At 36.2% G+C, this 21,674-nt stretch overlaps 1 protein-coding gene and 1 pseudogene across 1 annotated transcript in view; both read right to left on the reverse strand.

Moving 5' to 3' along the window:
- The window catches only part of Lrp1b (LDL receptor related protein 1B), a 1,719,438-nt gene that overhangs the window by 1,400,901 nt on the left and 296,863 nt on the right, over positions 1–21,674 (reverse strand). The gene's annotated exons all lie outside the window — the stretch shown is intronic.
- LOC127686421 (programmed cell death protein 6-like) overlaps positions 5,483–21,674 on the reverse strand; it is a 29,103-nt pseudogene continuing 12,911 nt past the window's right edge.

Raw genomic sequence — 21,674 nt, forward strand, 5'->3', positions numbered from 1 at the left:
AATAGGTACTGTTAAGATTTCATCAAATGACCAACTCATTGCAGTATAGGATATGAAAGGTCATGTGTTGTTCAAGGATAATCGAATAATAGTAAGATTCAGACTGAAACACAAACATGGGATCTTACTATAATAATGGTGTCAGTAACATCAGCTCACTAATCAGAATCAAAAGACCTTAGAACTCGTGATCCTCCTACCTCTGCCTCCTTCAGCAAATCCTGTTGGCATGGGCCACCACTACACTTCTGGAGGACTTTGCTATACCACATCTGGGCATATAGCCACAGGATTCCCCAGCATGCAATAAGGACACGTGCTCCACTATGTTCATATCAGCCTTATTTATAATAGCCAGAAGCTGGAAAGAACCCAGATGTCCCTCAATGGAGGAATGGATACAGAAAATGTGGTATATTTACACAATGGAATACTACTCAACAACTAAAAACAATGAATTCATGAAATTTTTAGGCAAATGGTTGGAACTGGAAAATATCAACCTAAGTGAGGTAACCAAATCACAAAAGAATACACATGGAATGCAATCACTGATAAGTGGATATTAATTATCCCAGAAGCTCTGAATACTCAAGACACAGTTAGCATATCAAATGATTCCCATGAAGAAGGAAGGAGAAGGCCCTGGTCCTGGAAAGGCTTGATCCAGAATTGTAGGGGAGTGCCAGGACAGAGAAATGGAAAGGGGGGTGATTGGGAAATGGGTGGAGATAAGAGAGCTTATGGGACATATTGGGATGGGGGAACCAGGAAAGGGGAAATCATTTGGAATTTAAACAAAGAATATAGAAAATTAAAAAAAATACCTTAGAAATTAATGAACTCAATGCATATGTTGTTTAGCTTACTCTGAGGCTTTCTTTATATTTAAGGACAATTCTAGCGATTTAACATCATCAGGAATATCTCTCTGTCAAGAATTAAAAACAAAATGAAAACAGAAAAGAAGCTTTTCTTGGTGCATATTAAGGAATATGGAAAAGGTGCGAAAGCAAGCAACTTAAATTCAAAAATTATTCAAAACAGCCAGAAGCCACTGGTCAAAGAGCAGGCCCACTATTTGTTGTGTCCTATGGCTCAGGCCGTACCAAACTTATGAGTCTCCCATCACCTCTCCATTTTCTTAAGTATAGTTGCAAAATAATCCATGGATTCATTTCTGTGTTTTTTATGAAGCTTTTGTATTCAAGGTAAAGCATGAAGAATAAAACACCAGAATGTTAGTGAGAAGAGACAAGGAAAAGCAAACATCAAAAGAACTTTGCAGGCATTAGTTAACAAAGCAGGGCAGTATACAAATGTTCCTAATTCACAAATGGTATCAAGCCTGTGGGTATTTGAATACACACATAAACGTTAAAATGATTTTTTTAAATTATTTCTTTTATATTTTTGGTTCTAAGTCCAGCCTTTAATGACTGAGCCAAAGAGGTTTCCAGGACACAACAGCGACAACATTAGCCAAAACAAACAACAAAGGGGAGAGAGAACCTGTAGAGACCATATCCATAGGTTAGGCACAGCCCCCAGTTGAGGAATGGGGCCACCCTTCCATCTCAAATATATTAATCCTAATCCACAATTACTCCTGTCAAAAGGAAAGGCAGGGACAAAGAGAGGAGCAAAGTGTAAAGGACAGGCCATCTTGATACTGCCACACCTAGGGATGCATCCCACATGCAGACACCAAACCCAGACACTATTGCTGATGCCAAGAAGTACTTGCTGAAAGGAGCCTGTCCTCTGAGAGGCTGAGCAGAAGCCTGACCAATATATGTGCAGATGCCCACAGTCAACCATCTGACTAAGCACGGGGACCCCATTGGAGGAGTTAGGGGAAACACTGAAGGAGATAAAGGAATTAGCAACCCCAAAAGAACAACAATATCAACCAGCCAGACCCCCTCAAGCCCCAGGAACTAAACCACCAACCAAAGAGTACACATGGAGGGGACCCATGGCTCCAGCTGCTGCATATGTAGCAGAGGATGACCTTATCTGGCATCAATGGGAGGGGTGTCCCTTGTTCCTATGGAGGCTTGTTGACCCAGTGTAGGTGAATGCTAGGGCACTGAGGTGGGAGATGGTGGGTAGGTGGAAGAGAAACTGCATAGAATTAGGAGGAACTTGGGAGAGGATAGGGGGAATTACATTTAAAATGTCAATAAATAAAATAACCAATAAAAAAATCTTTACATTTTGCTACATATGATAAAAATAAATTTTAAACAGTTTATTTGTTATTTCAATAATGTTAACATTGTCAAAGTCTCATGGAAAATGGACCCTTGAAGACCTGAGTATGAAACCGTTCATAAGCACACATTAATGAAGAGAAAATATTCTGCAACCAAAAATATGAAGACTGTAAAATGTACCCAAGTCCACTTGTACAGGAGTTTTCCTTGTGTTCTCTTAAAGTCTATGAAGATGATAAATGATCATAATTAAAGTAAAATTGCACAGAACTGAATACCAAAAATAAAAAATCATAGCAGTTCTCTATAGATGCCTCATGTATATGTAAAATTGTCTTGGAAACATTAGATTTTATTAGTCTCATGAATTAACTCTGACCAACATTTCCTCCCATTCCACATTAGACATCTGATTAGTTCTTGCTTCTCCACCCTGCTGTAGAATCTAAAACATTTCTTCCCTTATGAACTCACAAATAACTCCTTTTTTTTTAGTCTGTGGTGAAGCTTGGTATAATTTAGTTTTTGTTTGTTTGTTTCATTAGCATATACAGTATCAGGTTTTATTATGGGGGAAGTCAATAGGATTAGAAAAATGTTATATTTAGTGAAGTGACGGACTCAGAAGACAAGTGTCACATTTATTTATCTGATGTACACCCTAGTGATTTTCTTAGAGTACAGATTGTAATTCCACAGGTGCTGGCTGGTGTTGACATGCTGCATTTATATAAAACCCCAGGTGCTGTCTATGATGCTTTTCTGTGAAACCACAATTGGTCTCCACAAAACCAAGTCTTTAACAAAACAAAGTCTTTATATTCTCAGAAACACCGCATCCCCCTCTGCTGCCTGCATTTATCTTCTAGTATAGACAGCTCACCGCTCTCTGAATACCTAGTACTATTTTCCAAATGTATATTTATGACATAGAAATAGAAGAACTGAATTTCTTGGCATAAGACATCTATTGACATCAGTGTCCCGGGTTAAGTTGCTAGAACTTGCCAAACACTATTAGCCTCATTTTGGCTAACCAAACACAGTCACGATCAAAAATGTCTTGGATTGTTGAAAAGAAATTATCAAATCTTGCAGAGTTTATTTTAAGTAATATTGATGCTTTGTTAGTTTGAAATAAACATTGTGATTGATATTAATTTTTATGACTTATTATGTGTAGAAAAAAATCCACCGAGGACTTCAAACCCCAGATATTAAAAAGCTATTAGTGGTTCCTTTCCTTGCTTTTTAAGCTAAGGTTCTGTGCAATGCTGCTCTATAGACTACAACTGTGGACCTATTTTCCTCAAGATACTTTTTTTATGTGCATTTTAGGACACTGTCATTTTGAAATATAAAGCCCCTTACAAGTGTCCTACCTGGTGAAATAACTTTTCACAATGGTATCCCTTTATATTCTTCACTGTCTATTATAGTATCAGTGAAACTGCTAAGGGGATAAAGTTTTAACAGAGATCCAATCCTTCAAAAAGACTCAAAACCATTTCTAAACACCCTCCCTCAATCCAGCAAAACTGCTCCTTCCAAGTTGCCAATACAGTGACTGTATAACAGTCAGCATCCTGTCAGTTATTGCAAGCATGATTTCTCCACACCACAGATAGCCAGTCCCTGTGTTGTTCATCTCAGCTACAGACATCCTCTGTCTGGCTCATGCTGTTCAGTGGGACCCATTTCATGTCCTGTTGTAAATACCTCCAGAACACAGAAACAGCCTCTATAAAATTGCCCATGATTTTGCTAGCGATATCTCACCACTCAATCTGTTTCCTTCTACTCCCATTCCTTCAGTCCCTGTAGACACATCACTACATATGCTCCCTTTTCTGCAATGGCTACTATCATGGATCTGCATGTCTACTCTAGCCTGAAAACAAAAAATGTGTTTTTAAATTTAAATGTGGCTTAAGTCTTGTTAATAATGTAGGAAATATTATTGAATGTCACCCATCCATTCAGGAGTGATCTTTACACATGAATTATTAACTCTTTTATCTGAAGAACAGGAAAAACAAAAGATTTTTGTGGCATGCACCCACAAAGTCATTTTCTTTAAGCCATAAAGAAAGCAATGAAAGAAATAATGACTTTTAATAAATGGTTCAATTAGGAAATTTTAAGCAAATATTATAGTTAGTTCATCTATCTATCTATCTATCTGTTTGTCTGTCTGTCTGTCTATCTATTTATTTATCTATCCATTTATTCACTTTATATCTGGATCACAGCTCCCTCCCATTTCCACCCTAACAAACCTTCCCCTTCCTTATTGCATTCCCTTCTCCTTGGAGAAGAAGTCCCCTGTGGGTACTAGCCCACCCTTACACATCAATTCTCAGCAGGACTAAGTGCATTGTGGCATGACTTGATATTATGTTCACAAATGAGGAAAGAGACTCAAGAATGGAATGTATTATATAATGCCAATATGCTAATCATTTTGAGGTCTAAGAGTTGAATTTAGATATCTTGTCTCTGAAGTCATCACAGTTATCCACAATAATTTATCTCTGTGAAATGAATTCCCGGATGCACATAGCTTCTACTGGGCAAGCTGCTCTCTTTGGCCCACTTTTTACTTTGCCTCACAGGCACTGACACTCAGCTCCACCATGACATTTCCTCTCTTTCTCTTCGTTAGGTTCTTGGAATTGCCACGCAAAAAAAAGATTACTTTTGACCTCTGTCAACAAAGTACAAACCTGAAAAATTTAAATAGCTATCTTATTGTTTATATTCTAAAATAAGTGTAGATTGTAAACTTAGCTAATATTAGAAATGATAAATGATTTTTTACTAGTTTGTATCATTAATTTATTGCTTATGTTACACATTCCAATGAATTTTTTTTAAAAAAAGTAAGGCATATGAAAATCCTTTTGTGCAAGTTCCATATTATTTTAAAATTCTATCGGCTAATAAAAGCGTTGCAGGTACAGAATTAGAAGCACCTAGAAAAGAACATGATGGTTTGAGAACAGAATCCTGAACCATTATTAGATCTCATGGCAGAATTAGTCAGCGAACACAAAGGTTTGTATAATAACAGTGTAGCTAGATTGCCATTACAGAATCCCTGACCATCTTATTCACATATATACAGCCAGGTCCACAAGTATTAACTATACAGTCAGCAGGAAGGACAGCATCTCACTGCAGCTGTGCCCTGCTCTATCACCAGTAAGGCATTTGGCATCCTCAGTCTTTTGCATGTCATGCTTACTGTTCAAAAGGCCTGGTTATACAATGCTGAAGACCACGGAGAGATACTTCTCATAAAACACCTGTATCCAGTCATCCTGTTCCCTGTCATAATGTCTGAATATGTCTGTCACCCTCTGCAAGACGATGTAGCTCTGGATGAAGTTATCAAATACGATCTGCCCTCGTCCTTGTCTGTCACATTTGTGGATGAGGACGTCATGAAACTGATCAGAGAGCCTGTAGCCAAAACCTGTGAATGCTTGTTTGAGCTCGTTTTTGTCAGTCATCCCAGAGCTGTCCCTGTCGTAGGTCCGGAAGACTTTCTGCCAGTCTGTGATATACTTGCACACACCTGTGAATTCACTGAAGTTCACACCAGTCTTGTTTTCTCGGTCAAACATAGAGATGATTGACCTCACAGTCACTGGATTAAATGGAGTCCATGTACCATTGCATAATGCTTGCTGAAACTCATTGTATAAAATCACTCCACTCCTGTCTATCAACCCTCGGGAAAAGGTTCCACAGGATGCTCTCATCTGGCAGTACCGTTCCAGCAGCAGGACCAGGGCCAGCACCTGGGCCTGGACCTTAGGAGTAGGCAGCCCTGGGCTGATGCACAGAGGTAACATGCCCCAGCTCCACAAGCTAGGTTTCCAACTCTGAGATGATTAATTATATGATAAATTATATTTTAAGCTTTATTAATTAATGAAAAAGAAGGATTCTTTTTCTGTTCTGTTACTCCTTACAAGTCTAAAAGTACTATATGTAAATTTGTAATAAAAATTAAATATATGTTTCACACCATCTGGCTAATAGATGCAAATTTTATGTATTTTAAACTTATTTTATTACTAAAAGAATACAAATTTCTTATATATTTCCACTCTAAATGTGTTGCTTTGACCTGCAGATTACTTTGACCTGGCTATTAATAAATAGCAGATGTAATAGAAATCTCTACTTTCTGTTTTCTACTCAAAGGTATAATGTGAATTTAATTTGTGAGGATTTCTAGCTTATTCATATCTTCTGCACCCAGATATTTTTTAATTTGTATGTGGGCTGCATGCATATATATTCATGTGTGTATATATATATATATATATATATATATATATATATATATATATACATATATAAATGTGTGTATGTATACGCATGCAGCCCACATGCAAATTAAAGTATATATATTTATGTATATCCATATGTGTATGTATATATACATATTGATGTATGTATGTATGTTTGTATTGTCTGTGCTTGTTTGCTTGACTGGGCATTGTTGTGAATTTGCCACCACACAGATGTGAGATTATAAGACAACCTTGAATTTTTTTTCTCAGCTGGCTCTCTGCTGTTTTCGGCTCTCTCCTCTGTCTTTACTTATTTCCTCCTTATACGGGCTTTGCGAAGCATATATTGAAGTTGTATTTCTTTGTTTGTTTGTTTACTGTTGTCATTGTTTTTAGGTATTTGAACTTGGGGCCTCAAATGGACTGGGCAAGTACACTTATCCCATCTGCCAGGCCACATTAACAACTACTTATCACTGTGTAAGTCTCAGCTATTAAAGCACCAGTGAGTATAGCCATCCTTCTCCCAGTCAGAGATATCTGTCTAAGCAGACAAATCCCCTTCTTTTTCCATGTTCTCCAAAATATTCTTGAATAATATCATATTTGAATTCCTCAGTCTTATCAACTTCTGAGTGGATTCATGGCTGTTCATGAAGCTCCAGGGTATGTCTGAAGTAAACCTTCTAACCCATGACTTCTCACTTTCTTTCACAGATGTCAATCATTCAAATAGATTCATTAAAAATTATTACATATAATGATTTTCTGCCTTGACTTTATTAATAACTGTTAAATACAATCCACAAATAATTCTTATTCTGTAGAAGGGAAAGAAAGTGGTTGAAAGATTAAAAATGAATAACAAAACAAGAAAATAGACTTAGAGTCTAAAGGGGATGTGGAGTTATTTGTAAAAACATGTGTAAATCATACCTCACCCTTGGAATGATCAAGTAGCAAGCTCTCTATTGCTTTCAAGATGAATAACTTAAACAGAAAGAAACTTCCCCATGCTCTCCTGAATAGCTCTGTGCCCATGCACATATGGGCTTAGTAGTGACTTATAAAAAAAAAAGTGAGGTGAGCTTAGGGGAATAGGAAAGCCTGGTTATTGAGTGTAAACATGCCATATTTCATTGTATATAAGTATGAAACAGACAAAAAATATAGATGAGTTTTTATAACAATGAGTGAAGTATCTACTACCTTTCTTTCAACAGCATTATTTACATGGTTCAATTTGCCATGCATCTTTTGGTTTTTACATTATGTGAATTTTTTCTTTTATATTTCCCCCATTTCTTTGAGGTATAATAGCTTCATAATACATATTCACTATTAAGTCCAAATTAGACAATTTCCAAAGAAGAATATCCTGTTTTTGGTAAACCTTATTGGGAGCTATAAATCAGTTATAAACCACTTGCTGCTCAAATGTGAGGACTGATGTCAGATTACAGATCTCACACACAATCTAGACAAAGGGTTGGGACCCTTTGCTATAACAGCATTAGAGGCTGGGACAGTTATTTTATGGAAAAACTGGCTTGTTTAGATAATTCAAGCCAGAAGATTTGGGTGCATGGAGACAACTTCTATTCATAAATACATAAAAACTGATTAAAGAAGACATTTGATATCAATTTCTGACACACACACACACACACACAGACCTATGCATCCATGTGATAGCACACATATACACATGGATGTGTACTGTCCATACATTCACACATACAGAAAGGAAAACTCTCTTAAAAATCCATTTTTGACAAAGGTGCCACTTACCAGAGGACACTTAAGCCTTTCATTTTTGCTCTTAGAGAAGTGGTTCCTTCTCAATAAAATTTGTTACTTTGATTTTGGTGATATTATAGTCATTTTGCATGTTTATTATCTACTGCATTTTGATTCATCATTTACCAATAATTTCACCATATACCTCAGTAACACAGAAAAAAATACCGTAACTATGTAAATATCATAACATGTTTATTTATGTCCCATAGCATAGAAATCTAACCATTAAAATTGAAAACTAAAATTAATTTCATGAATTGAATGCCAGAGATATCACAATATACAATCAGGAATAAATAGTGCAGTGTCTACATGTTAATATCCTCTAGTGTCCAGGCATATACTTGGCATCGATCCTGGCTTATATTTCAGAGGTTACAGTACAATTAAGTCATCTTAAATTTTGAAACTAATGATTAATCCAAATTAATTGAAGGAAGAAAGATACACAACTTTTCTTACCAAGTTTTTTTACTGTAGTTTTTTTTCCTGTTAACTTGATTTTCTGTAATATATGCCCTTAAAATCATGACCGTGGTGCTCAACACAAATGAAGCTATGCACCATAATTAGCAACCATATGGGGTATATTTAGGATGCTTTCAGAAAGCATCTGAGGGAATTATGCTTTGAACAGAATGACATAATACAAGGTACCATTTTTGAACAATTTCGGATATACCTGCAACATATTCTCAGACTTATGGTTCAGTAAAAATAGTAACAGACTTGGTGTCAGATGCTTGGCTAGAGCATCCTCCAACTGGCAGACTCTGAGAAAAGCCTTTCAGCAACCTTTGTCTCATTCCACCATCTGTCAAATGATGGGAAGAGGTGACGCAGAGCTGGGTACCTGCTCAAATCACAGTCCAACATCACTGTTGAACCAGAGCCAAGGACAAAACCTAACTACAGTTTATAGCATCTTACCTCTCAAGTTATATGCAATTTTTAAATTCTTCTTAAGTCATGCAGCCCAACTGAAGAGTTCATTCTTAGAATTATCTGTACCTTAGCATAATAACAAACAGTTACTCTCAAAATAATCTTTGAGTCTATAAGTCTAAAGCAATGCAACGGGGGAGGAGACTATTTCTAGGAGAAGATGAATAAGTTAACTATGTTTGACCAAGCTTTGTATTCCAAAGTATTGGCACAACACTTAAGTGGAGACTATCCCAAGAGTTAGGTATTGGCTTTTCATTAATATCTGTATCTTAGCCTCTAATTTATTTTTATCAATATAATGTCACATAATTGAAACCTCAGAAATGACCTGATTCTTCTAAAATAGGGTTATGCCACAGAAATAGTAAGGTTCATAGATTATCAGCAGATATAGCTAAAAGCATTAAGATAAATTTTAGTCTGTGAGAAAACCATTTAGAAGAATTACTTAAAGCTATGACACATAATGCATAGCAGGTTCAATGGCATGAAGCTCTAATTACACTCAAGTTAATATGAAAATCAACATTTAAAATTTTAGAGCTCTCTGCACTTCAGAAATACTGACAATAGGGATGGACCTCACCAATGCTTTAATTGAATTTACAGATAATTGTTTATTTTTACCTCAGTAACAATATATCGTCTCATTATATGAGCAAATTACATTCATCTCTTTGTATAACACAAATATATATTTGCCCTTTAGTTAGGATAAGCTGTTGAACCAATAATGTGGATACTCTACAAATTTCCCCAATGTTTGATGCATACAGTGACTGAGATTTAACAAGTTATTGCTAATTTTTTATTCAATTGCATAGGTATGATTGATTATTAATATAATAATATAGCAATTGTATTGAATGCAGTGACAACATCCAATTAAATTGTGGCTTTATTAGTAGCAATGAAGCCCTCTTTCAATGTGTATGACCCACTGTATGCAAGAATACACTCCCTACTGACTGTTTCCTTTTCTATCTTAACAATATATGATCTTTACATCATGCCTCTTCTATAATGCAATATCCTGAAGAAACAACAAAATGTTAGTCATCTACTACAAGGAGAAAACTTAGTCACACAAATAAGAGCATTATTGGGAATGCTAGCAGTAGTAAGATACAGAATGGATATAGGCTTTGTGACAAACTTTGCCATACCAAAATCTTTGAAACAAAAAGGTAAATAAAACAAACAAAGATAAATAAAAATAAAATGTTGTTGGATATAAGTAGGCATTCTGGAAGATGTTACTGTTAAGTAATTCTTTCCAAGTGTATATATGATAGATTAAAATGTAAATCTTTTCAGGTGTACATTCGCTGTCAAAACTACCTTGAAACAATTTAAACAACTGGGTTTTTGACAACCACAAATAGTCTCTAATAGGTTAATAGGAACCAGGATGTTCAACAGGAGGATATTGTGTGATGAATAATTTTTGCTTGCTGGCAAATTCATAATGTTGGTAGATGGTTTTCCCAGTGATCTCATGTTAATTAGTCTTCCTTGGGAACTAAATTGGGTTATTTACTGAATTGTGGCACTGAAAGACTATAAGTTCCTCAGTGGCGAGGGTGACATCTTAATCATTTTATCTCACTTATGACTAGTGTGGTTTGATAGAGCATTAAGCAAGGTTAAATAGTTAGAAATTATTTCAGCAGAGTGCTATTTATTATACTCCTTGGTTTATCATTCTGACTGCTAGTTTGAGCTCTTTAAAAGTAGGAAATAAGAGAATAGACTTCATAGAGCAGACCCACACAGGCTCTGTTCTGGCCACATGTCTTTAGAAATAAACAACCCTACACAATACTTTATAAATTCCAATCAGCCAAAACCATAAGACAATTAAGTCAGTGATTAAGCTAGTCGCAATGTGTTTGTGATAACACTTGAGCTCCAAGTACAAAAATGGTTTCAAGGATAAAATATGTGCTTCTGAAAATCAATAACATGCTCATTTAATATTACAGTGGGCCAGGAACCCTGGAAATCATGTCACAGATTTCTGAAATGGATACAGATGACAATGTCTTCTGGCAAAAGTGGAGATTACTAGCTACCTGTAGCTGATCTAAAGTTAGATTTTCTTTTAATTATTTAAAACTATTATATAATAAGTAAATGGAATAAAGTTTAAAAACTTCTTCATTGGACTTACTAGCCATTCTTCAAGGGTGTATCAGTTAAATATCTTTAATGATTAACATATTAGACAGTGTCACATGCATTCAATCAAGGGAAATTTTACATTAGTTTCTTCTGTGTGAGACAACAATGATTGGGCTTGTGGCCTCAAACACATTTGGGCAGCACAACACCAGTACTTGCAGCCCTGAACAAATATTTAAAATTATTAGTTTTTAAATACATTTTTGAATAACAGGATTTTTAATGTCAAGTTTCTTTCTGACTCTGCCTCCTTTTTTTGTTTTCAAATTTGGAAAGAAATGCAAATAAAATCATCACTGTGTCTGGATTTGTTTTGTTTTGTTTCATCAACATGGCAAAATCTAGAGTTAATTGTGAATAGAATCACGAACTGAGAAAACACCTGCAGCAGCTTACCTGTGGGTAAGTCTATACGTGATGTCAAGATCAGTGTGGGCTATGCCATTCCTTGGTGATTGGTTAAGTCAAAAAGTAGGCTGAGCAAGCCATTCTGAGCAAGCCGCATTCCTCCATAGACAGAGATCCTGCCTCCAGGCTTCTGCTTTGGCCTAACCTCCCCTCATGATGGATGGTAATACAACATTAACACTTTCCTCACAATGATACTTTTGATTGGAGTGTTCTACCACAACAAAAGAAAGCTAAAGCACACTTTTCCACTAATGGAGCATAGAAGTACACCTATGAATCTTACCATGACTAATGCCAATCAAAACACACAAGCATAGTAAGTGCTTTACACTGTTTAACCTCCTGTTTTATTTTTTTCAAGAGCCCCATTCATTGCTTTACTCCTCCTTAATAGATTCCTCTCTACTGCCATGTCTTGTCATGATTTACATGCACAGACATATCTGCATAGATGTCTTAAATCTAAAGTCATCAAATGAAAACACATGTATGTAATGTTTGTCTTTCTAAGGCTGACTTATTTTTCTGCAAATTGCTTAGTTTGTGTGTGCGTGTATGTGTGCATGTCAGAGAGAGACAAAAAGACCTACAGACACAGAGAGAAGATGCTTAATGAAATTCTATAGTTTATACAGCCTGTATTATACATACTATATTTTTTATCCATTCATCTGTTGATAAACAAGTTGAATAAAGCCTACAATTAGAACAACTATATTATTATGAACTACCATGCTTTAATGTCTGAGTCAACACACATTGGCATTCCTACATATTCAGTATGAATCTACACACAGTAGCCTAGACAGGAGAGTAAAGATACCTTTTGACATCCAACATTGTGATGATATACATAGTTTCTCATTAGGGTATGTGAGAACCATATTTGAGTATTTTAAAACAGGTGATGTGCTTATGAAATATTGAAAATGAAGCATGGGCAGAACTCTAATATTTAAAAGATATTTCATTGTGCCTCCTTGTTTTGTAAAAGAATCCATTAACACTCTCCAGTACAGACTGTTCATACTGTTTACTATAATTCTGCTGTCTTCAACCAAAACTTTCAGTCATGTTTCTCATTCTAACTACAGAGAAGCTAATGCAATGCTATTATATACTAATCAAAATCTTTAAATAATATTGCAATTTTTGATGAGGCTGTTTGTCAGATGTCATTTGTGTGCAACCATAAAATGCTACTCTTTGAAATATTTTTGTTAATTTCTTGAGATTTTCACAGTGCATTTTGAACATACTCAATCTCTCAACATATCCCCTTAACACCTTGTCAATCCTGCCACTCTCTCTACCAGACACTGAGATTCTCAAAATCATTAACAGTCTGCATACTGTCTGTAAAAAAAATTCCACATAGGCCTTAATGCTGACTCTCTACATGCTCTAACCACTCAGAGTACAGTATTCTTGTCAAAGCTTACCTGGTCATCCTATCAGCTTTAGTGTATAAAACTATGCTCAGATCCATATACAGAACAGTCCCTTCAGGAACAACTTTGCTGTTAACTTGGAAGGCAACAATGATTCTCAGACTTTTAAGAAAAGTTTTGCATGTAAAAAAGCGACTTTGCCATAGCTATGTGAGGACTACATCATTCCAAACTGCACTTAAAACAAAAATGCTAAGTCATATTACCCAAAATACCCAAAAGAAGAGCGAGACCTGAAGAGATGACCTCTAATTGAGGGATGGGTCCACCCACCCATCTCAAAATTTTTATCCCAGAATTGTCCCTGTCTAGGGAAACCTAGGGACAAAAAAAGTAGCAAACTGAAGAAAAGGACATAGACAGACCACCGCAACTTAGTATCCATCCTATCTACATGCACCAAACTCCAACACTATTGATGATGCCAAGAAGTGCTCCCAGAGCACCTTCTGGGCATGTGCCCAGGACTGGAATGGCTGGGTCCTCCTGTAACAACATGTCCAATTTTCTGAGATACCGCCAAATTGATTTCCAGAGTGGTTTTTACCAGCTTGCAGTCTTACCAGCAATGGAGGAGTGTTCCTACATCATCTCCAGCATCTGTTGTTACCTGAGTTTTTTATCTTAGCTATTCTGACTGGTGTGAAGTGAAATCTCAAGATTGTTTTGATTTGCATTTCCCTGACAACTTAGGATTTTCAACATTTTTTAGGTGCTTCTCAGCTATCCAGTATCCTCAGTTGAGAATTCTTTGTTTAGCTCTGTACCCCATTTTTTAATAAGATTATTTGGTTCTATGGAGTCTAACATCTTGAGTTATTTTTATATGTTGGATATTAGATCTCTATTGGATATAGGATTGTAAAGATCTTGTCCCAATCTGTTGGTTGCTGTTTTGTCCTGTTGACAGTGTCCTTTGCCTTACAGAAGTTTTGCAATTTTATGAGGTCCCATTTGTCAATTCTTGAACTTAGAGTGTAAGCTATTGTTGTTCTGTCCAGAAAGTTTCCCCCTGTGCTCAAGGGTCTTCCCCACTTTCTTTTCTATTAGATTCATTTTATTTGGTATTGTGTGGAAGTCCTTAATCCACTTGGATTTGAGCTTTGTACAAGTGACTAAGAATGTATCAATTTGCATTCTTCTACATGCTAATTGCCAGTTGAACTAACACCATTTGTTGAAAATGCTGTCTTTTTCCACTGCATGGTTTTAGCTCCTTTGTCAAAGATCGAGAGACCATAAGTCTGAGGGTTCATTTCTGGCTCTTCAATTCTATTCCATTGAGATCTACCTGCCTGTCACTGTACCAGCACCATGCAGTTTTTAATCACAATTGTTCTGTAGTATAGCTTGGGGTCTGGGATTGTAATTCTGCCAGAAGTTCTTCTTGTTATTGAGAATAGCTTTTGCTATGCTGAGTTTTTTATTATTCCAGATGAATTTGAGAATTGCTCTTTCTAACTCTATAAAGAATTGAATTGGAATTTTGATAGGGATTGCATTTAATCTGTAGATTTCTTTTGGCAAGATGGCTATTTTTACTATATTAATCCTGCCAATCCATGAGCATGGTCTGTTTTGGCATCTTCTTCAATTTCTTTCTTCAGAGATTTGAAGTTCTGGTCATGCAGATTCTTTTTTGTGTTAGTTATAGTCATACCAAGGTATTTCATATTATTTTTGACTATTGTGAAGGGAGGTTTTTCTCTAATTTCTTTCTAAGCCTGTTTATCCTCTGGGTACAGGAAGACCACTGATTTGTGTGAGTTAAATTTATGTCCAGCCACTTTGCTGAAGTTGTTTATCAGGTTTAGGAGTTCTCTGGTGGAATTTTGGGGGTCACTTAAGTATACTATCATATCATCTACAGATAATGATATTTTGACATCTTCCTTACCAATTCGTATCCATTTAATCTCTTTTTTGTTGACTGACTGCTTTTTCTAGGACTTCAAGTACTATATTGAATAGGTAGTGAGAGATTGAACAGCCTAGTCCCGGAATGCAGTGGGATGGTTTCAAGTTTCTCTCAATTTAGTTTGATGCTGGCAACTGGTTTGATAACTATCGCTTTTATTATGTTTAGGTATGGGCCTTGAATTCCTGATCTTTCCAACACTTTTATCATGAAGGGGTGCTGGATTTTGTCAGATGATTTTTCAGCATCTAATGATATGATCATGTGTTTTTTTTTCTTTGAGTTTGTTTATGTAGCGGATTACACTGATGGATTCCTTTATATTGAACTATCCCTGCATCCCTAATACGAACCCTACTTGATGATTGTTTTGATGTGTTCTTGGATTAGGTTTGCCAGAATTTTATTGAGTATTTTTGCATTGATATTCATAAGGGAAATTGGTCTAACTTCTCCTTTGTAAGGTTTTTGTATGGTATAGGAATTAGAGTAATTGTGGCTTAATAGAACAAATTGGGCAAGATTCCTTCTGTTTCTATTTTGTGGAATACTTTGAAGAATACTTTGAGAGCCTTGTATAGTCCCTGATTTCAGTGGGATTGTTTCGAGTTTCTCTACATTTAGTTTGATGTTGGCTACTGGTATATTGCTTTTACTATGTTTCAGTAATAAGGACACATGCCCCACTATGTTCATAGCAGCCTTATTTATAATAGCCAGAAAGTGGAAAGAATCTAGATGTCCCTCAACAGAGGAATGGATACTGAAAATGTGATACATTTACACAATGGAGTACTACTCAGCTATTAGAAACAATGAATTCATGAAATTCTTAGGCAAATTGATGGAGCTAGAAAATATCATCCTTATTGAGGTAACTGAATCACAAAACAATACACATAGTATGCACTCACTGATAAGTGGACATTAGCCCAGAAGCTTGGAATACAGAATATATAATTCACAGACTACATGAAGGTTTAAAAGGAAGACAAAAGTGTGGCTACTTTGGTTCTTCCCAGATATAGCACAAAATGTCCATGGCAGAAAATATAGAGACAAACGGTAGAGCAGAGCCTGAAGAAAAGACCATCCAGAAACTGCCGCACCTGGGGATCCACACCATATACAGTTACCAAAATCAGACGCTATTGTGGATGTCAACAAGTGCTTGATGACAGGAGTCTGACACAGATGTTTCCAGAGAGGCACTTCCAGAGCCTGACAAATACAGAGGGGGAAGCTCTCAGCCAACAATTGAACTGAGCACAGGGTCCCCAAAGGAGGAGCTAGAGAAAGTACCGAAGGAGCTTAAGGGATTTACAGCCCCATAGGAGGAGTAACAATATGAACCAACCAGTACTTCCAGATCTGCCTGGGACTAAACCATCAACCAAAGAGTACACGTGGAAGAACCCTTGGCTCCAGTCACATGGGTAGCATAGGAATGCCTGGTCAGACATCAATGAGGGGAGAGGCCCTTAGTCCTGGAAGGCTAATTTTCCCAGGGTAGGGGAATTCCAGGTCAGGGAATTGGGAATAGGTGGGTTGTTGAGAAGGGGGAATGGGGATGTAATAGGGGAAATGTAAATAAAGAAAATATCTAATAAAAAATAAAGAAGTGTTCCCAGAGAAAAGCTTAGTATGGCTGTCCTCAGAAAAGCTGCTACTGCATCTGACTAAGGCTGACGTAGATACTCAAGCCAACCATTGGACTGAGCCCAGGAATCCCCAATATAATAAAGAGGTGGATGCTCTTAGAAATCACAGTGTTCCCAATGGAGGAGTTAGAGAAAAGACTGAAGGAGCTGAAGGGGTTTGCAACCCCATAGGAAGAAGAAGAATATCAACCAACCAGATACCTCCCTACCTAGCTTCCAGAACTAAATCATCAATTAAAGAATGCACATGGAGGGACCCATGGCTCCAGCAGCTTATGTAGCAGAGGATGGCCTTGTCTGACATCAATGGGAGAAGAGGCCCTAGGTCCTATGAAGGCTCGTAGATGCCCCAATGCACAGAATGCCAGGGCAGGGAGGCAGGAGTGGGTGGGTGGGTGGGGGGAACACATTCACAGAAGCAAGGGGAAGGGAGATAGAATAGGTGGTTCTGGGGGTTGGCAGGGAACAGGGAAAAGGATAACATTTAAAATGTAAATAAAGAATATATTCAATTCAAAATATAGCTAGGGGAAGGACTGAAGACTGAAGGAGCTATAGAGGATTGGGACCCCATAGGAAGAACATCAATATCAACTAACCAGATCCCTCAGAGCTCCCAAGGACTAATCCACCAAACATAGCTCCAGCTACATATGAAGCAGAGGATTGTCTTATGTGGCATCAGTGCTAGGGGAGTCTTGATACCCCAGCATATTTATTTGATTCTGTGGAGGCTTGATACCCCAGCATATTGATTTTAGAGGCTTGAGGCAGGAGTGTGTGGGTGGATAGAGGAGCATCCTCTTAGAGGCAAAGGGAAGGGAGGAAGTGATGGGGTGTTTGTGGAGGGGAGACCAGGAAGGGGAACAACATTTGTAATATAAATAAAATAGCCAATTAAAAAAAAAGTCCTGAGTCATTTGTCAGTGGGACTAAAAAATAAGTCTGAAGAAAAAAACAAAAAAACCTAAGACAATACAATTTTCCTTGGAATGGCAGACATTTTTAATGTAAAAGCATATCTTTGTTGATCTATTCCACGGTGATTTAATGCTGTATTTTAAACCAGAACTTGTAACTCTTGAATATAAAACGAAATGCTGTTTTGTTGTAGTGGTCATTCATCATTAGTTATAAAAATCTCTATTTACAATTTGAAGTTTCAATTTAATTAGTGTCACATACTTGAAGCTGCCTTCTGTCACCAGTAGTAGTGAAGTGCTATCTGTTCCTTCTAGTGGAGGTTGTTAATAAATATTTCAAGTGGAACAAACCATAGAGAAGAACAACAGAAGTGTTCATTACCTCTGCAATTAAAGTGTCTGAGCTGAGCAGAAATGAAACAGTCTACTATAATTCAATCTCTAACAGCTATTAGCCTTCAGAGGAAAAGGCTTATTGCCATTAGTTACAACTGCATAGATAAATCATGGGGAGTGGTAACAGGCAACACGAAACTTCTGTTTATACATCTTCAAATGGCCAGGTAGAGTCTTCACAAACAGCATTCACATCAAGTCCTTTGCATCAGTAAGGCAGAATGCACACATAGACCCTATCACACACCAAAATCTGTTTTGCCTTGTACAAGGAAAAACAGAGTAACTCTTGTGAGTAACATATATGAAATACACCATGAATTCTTAATATAATATATTGTATAAACTTATGTTACATAAAATGTGTATTTAAGAGATGAAAATGGAGTATATATATATATATATATATATATATATATATATATATATATATATCAAAATGGAGTTTTATTTAGCAATGAAAACAATAAAACTACATTGTCTTATAAGAAAGTGGATTGCATGGGAGATCATACTATCAAGCAAAGTAATTCAGACTCTGAAAGGCAAATAGTTTTCTGATTAGTTGACCCTAGATTTTTGTAGAAATTCATAAGATTACATCTATCTATCTATCTATCTATCTATCTATCTATCTATCTATCTATCTATCTTCTATCTATCTATGGCATGAAAATGGAATTGTGGCTTAATGAGAATAAACAGAATAATGAGGGAAAGAAAATAGAAGAACAAAATGGAAAATTAATATGGTCAAAATTTATAAGATACTTATTCACAAAGATCCTTCTGAGGCCAGTGAGTTGGCTGAGCAGGTAATTTGCTTTCTTTAAAAGCCTGGATACCTGAGTTCAATATATGGAACATATGGAAAGGCTATAATTGCACCATGACAATACTATGCACACATACCACACACACACACACATAGACACAGATACACACACACATACATATATACACAAACATGCATGAACTCATACATGTGTGTAAACACATACATGTTCCTTGAAACTTGGTGTTTTTCTTTATTTCTGAAATTCTGATGATGAAATTCTATAACTGCTGTGTATCTCTAGCAGTTAATAAACTATAACCTATTGATGTTTCTGTTAGGTACAATGTTTATATTGTCTGTAGTATTCAGATATTTACCAGAGACTTAATAGCTAGTGAGATTGTCTTGTTCCTTAGAATTGAGACAATTCTTCATAGAGAAATTTCACTGCTGTTTTTTCAAATGGTTTAACCAGAGTTCTGTTTTTTAATATAATACAGGTCTTCAGAGGATCTTTAGACTTTGAAATATATGCTTAAGGAAATGTTTTTATGAAATAGGCATAGAATGATGCTGAACACAGATATTTGTTTATTTTGGCATTCCTTAACATAAACATGTTACTATTAAACCCAGAGATCAATTTATGTATAAAATTATCACAAATTTCATGTAATGGCTTTAGAGCTAACAGTTTTCAAAATGATGTAGGTATTTCCAATTACAAAATTATCAAAACACACAATTACTCATATCTGTGGAAGAAAATAATATCCAATATAAACTCCTTTCCATTAACATAAAGGATGAGATTTGTTTCTTCCCATGCATTCATGCAGTAAAGCTTTCAGTGGGTTTTTCAGGCAATGATAAATTAGCATCCCAACAGTCTAAGCTCAGTTTTTTTTTTTATGACATGCACTAAACTGTGAGGAAATTGTACTCTCTTGTGCACACCTGAAAAATATGATCCTCAGCTTTTTATAAAAGAAACTGCCCACAATTTGAGCATCCATTATGTAACATGCCATGAGCTTGGCGCTTTCCAAAAACTTGTTTGCACCATCATTACTTCCACATTTTTCTAGAATATAAAGGAACCATGCCTGCCCAGTATTATTTACATGACAGCTTCACTTGTGCAGTCAGACAGATTTTATTGTCTAGGTTTACTCTGGGACTCTCATATTCTATAATCATTACCTCTTTTTTCCAGTAAATATAATACAATCATATATATATATATATATATATATATATATATATATATATATATATTCATACATACATACATATCTATATACATAAAGGACTTTAAAAATAAATTATTAATTGTTAGGAAGATGTATACATTTTCTTTTCAAAGGATAAGAGATAGCAACATCTTATTCATTAGTATTAAAGCTCAGTTAGAGATTGTGCATTACTGAAAGGAAAACCATCTTAGCAACAATTCCAAGAATTGATCACTTTGTCCTTTAAATTGCACTTATATTAAAGGATGTTTGTTGAAAGCCAGTTTGCCCCAATACAAAGCATGCTCTTTAACAAACAGAAAATGTAAAATGTAGTATTGCTTTAAGTCAGGGATACTGATTCCCCCAGAATTTCTTTTGTTGTTGAGAATAGTTTTAGCTATCCTGGGTTTCTTGTTATTCCAGATGAATTTGAGAATTGCTTTTTCTAACTCTGTGAAGAACTTAGTTGGGATTTTGATGGGGATTGCATTGAATCTGTACATCGCTTTTGGCAAGATGGCCATTTTAACTATATTAATCCTGCCAATCCACAAGCATGGCAGATTTTTCCATTTTCTGAGGTCTTCTTTGATTTCCTTCTTCAGAGACCTGAAGTTCTTGTCATATAGATCTTTCACTTGTTTGGTTAGAGTCACACCAAGATACTTTATATTGTTTGTGGCTATTTTGAAGGGTATCGTTTCCCTAACTTCTTTCTCAGCCTGCTTATCCTTTGAGTGTAGGAAGGCAACTGATTTGCTTGATTTGATTTTATAACCAGCCACTTTGCTGAAGTTGTTTATCAGCTGTAGGAGTTCTCTGGTGGAGGTTTTCAGGTCACTTAAGTAGACTATCATGTCATCTGCAAATAGTGATAATTTGACTTCTTCCTTTCCAATTTGTATCCCCTTGACCTCCTTATGTTGTCTAATTGCTCTAGCTAGAACTTCAAGTACTATATTGAAAAGATATGGAGAGAGAGGACAGTCTTGTCTAGTCCCTGATTTTAGTGGGATTGCTTCAAGTTTCTCTCCATTTAGTTTGATGTTGACTACCGGTTTGCTGTATATTGCTTTAACGATGTTTAGACACTCCTCCACTGCTGGTGGAGCTGTAAGATGGTGCAACCACTGTGGAAATCAGTCTGGAGGTTCCTCACAAAACTGGACATGACACTTCAGGAGGACCCTGCTATACCTCTCCTGGGCATATACCCAAAGGATTCCCCGGCATGCAATAAAGACACATGCTCCATTAGGTTCATAGCAACCTTATTTATAATATCCAGAATCTTGAAAGAACCCAGATGCCCCTCAAAGGAGGAATGGATACAGAAAATGTGGTATATTTACACAATGGAATACTACTCAGCAATTAGAAACAATGAATTCACAAAATTTTTAGGCAAATGGTTTGATCTGGAAAACATCATCCTAA

This window comes from Apodemus sylvaticus, chromosome 5, assembly GCF_947179515.1.
Source record: "Apodemus sylvaticus chromosome 5, mApoSyl1.1, whole genome shotgun sequence".
NCBI classification, from domain to species: domain Eukaryota; kingdom Metazoa; phylum Chordata; class Mammalia; order Rodentia; family Muridae; genus Apodemus; species Apodemus sylvaticus.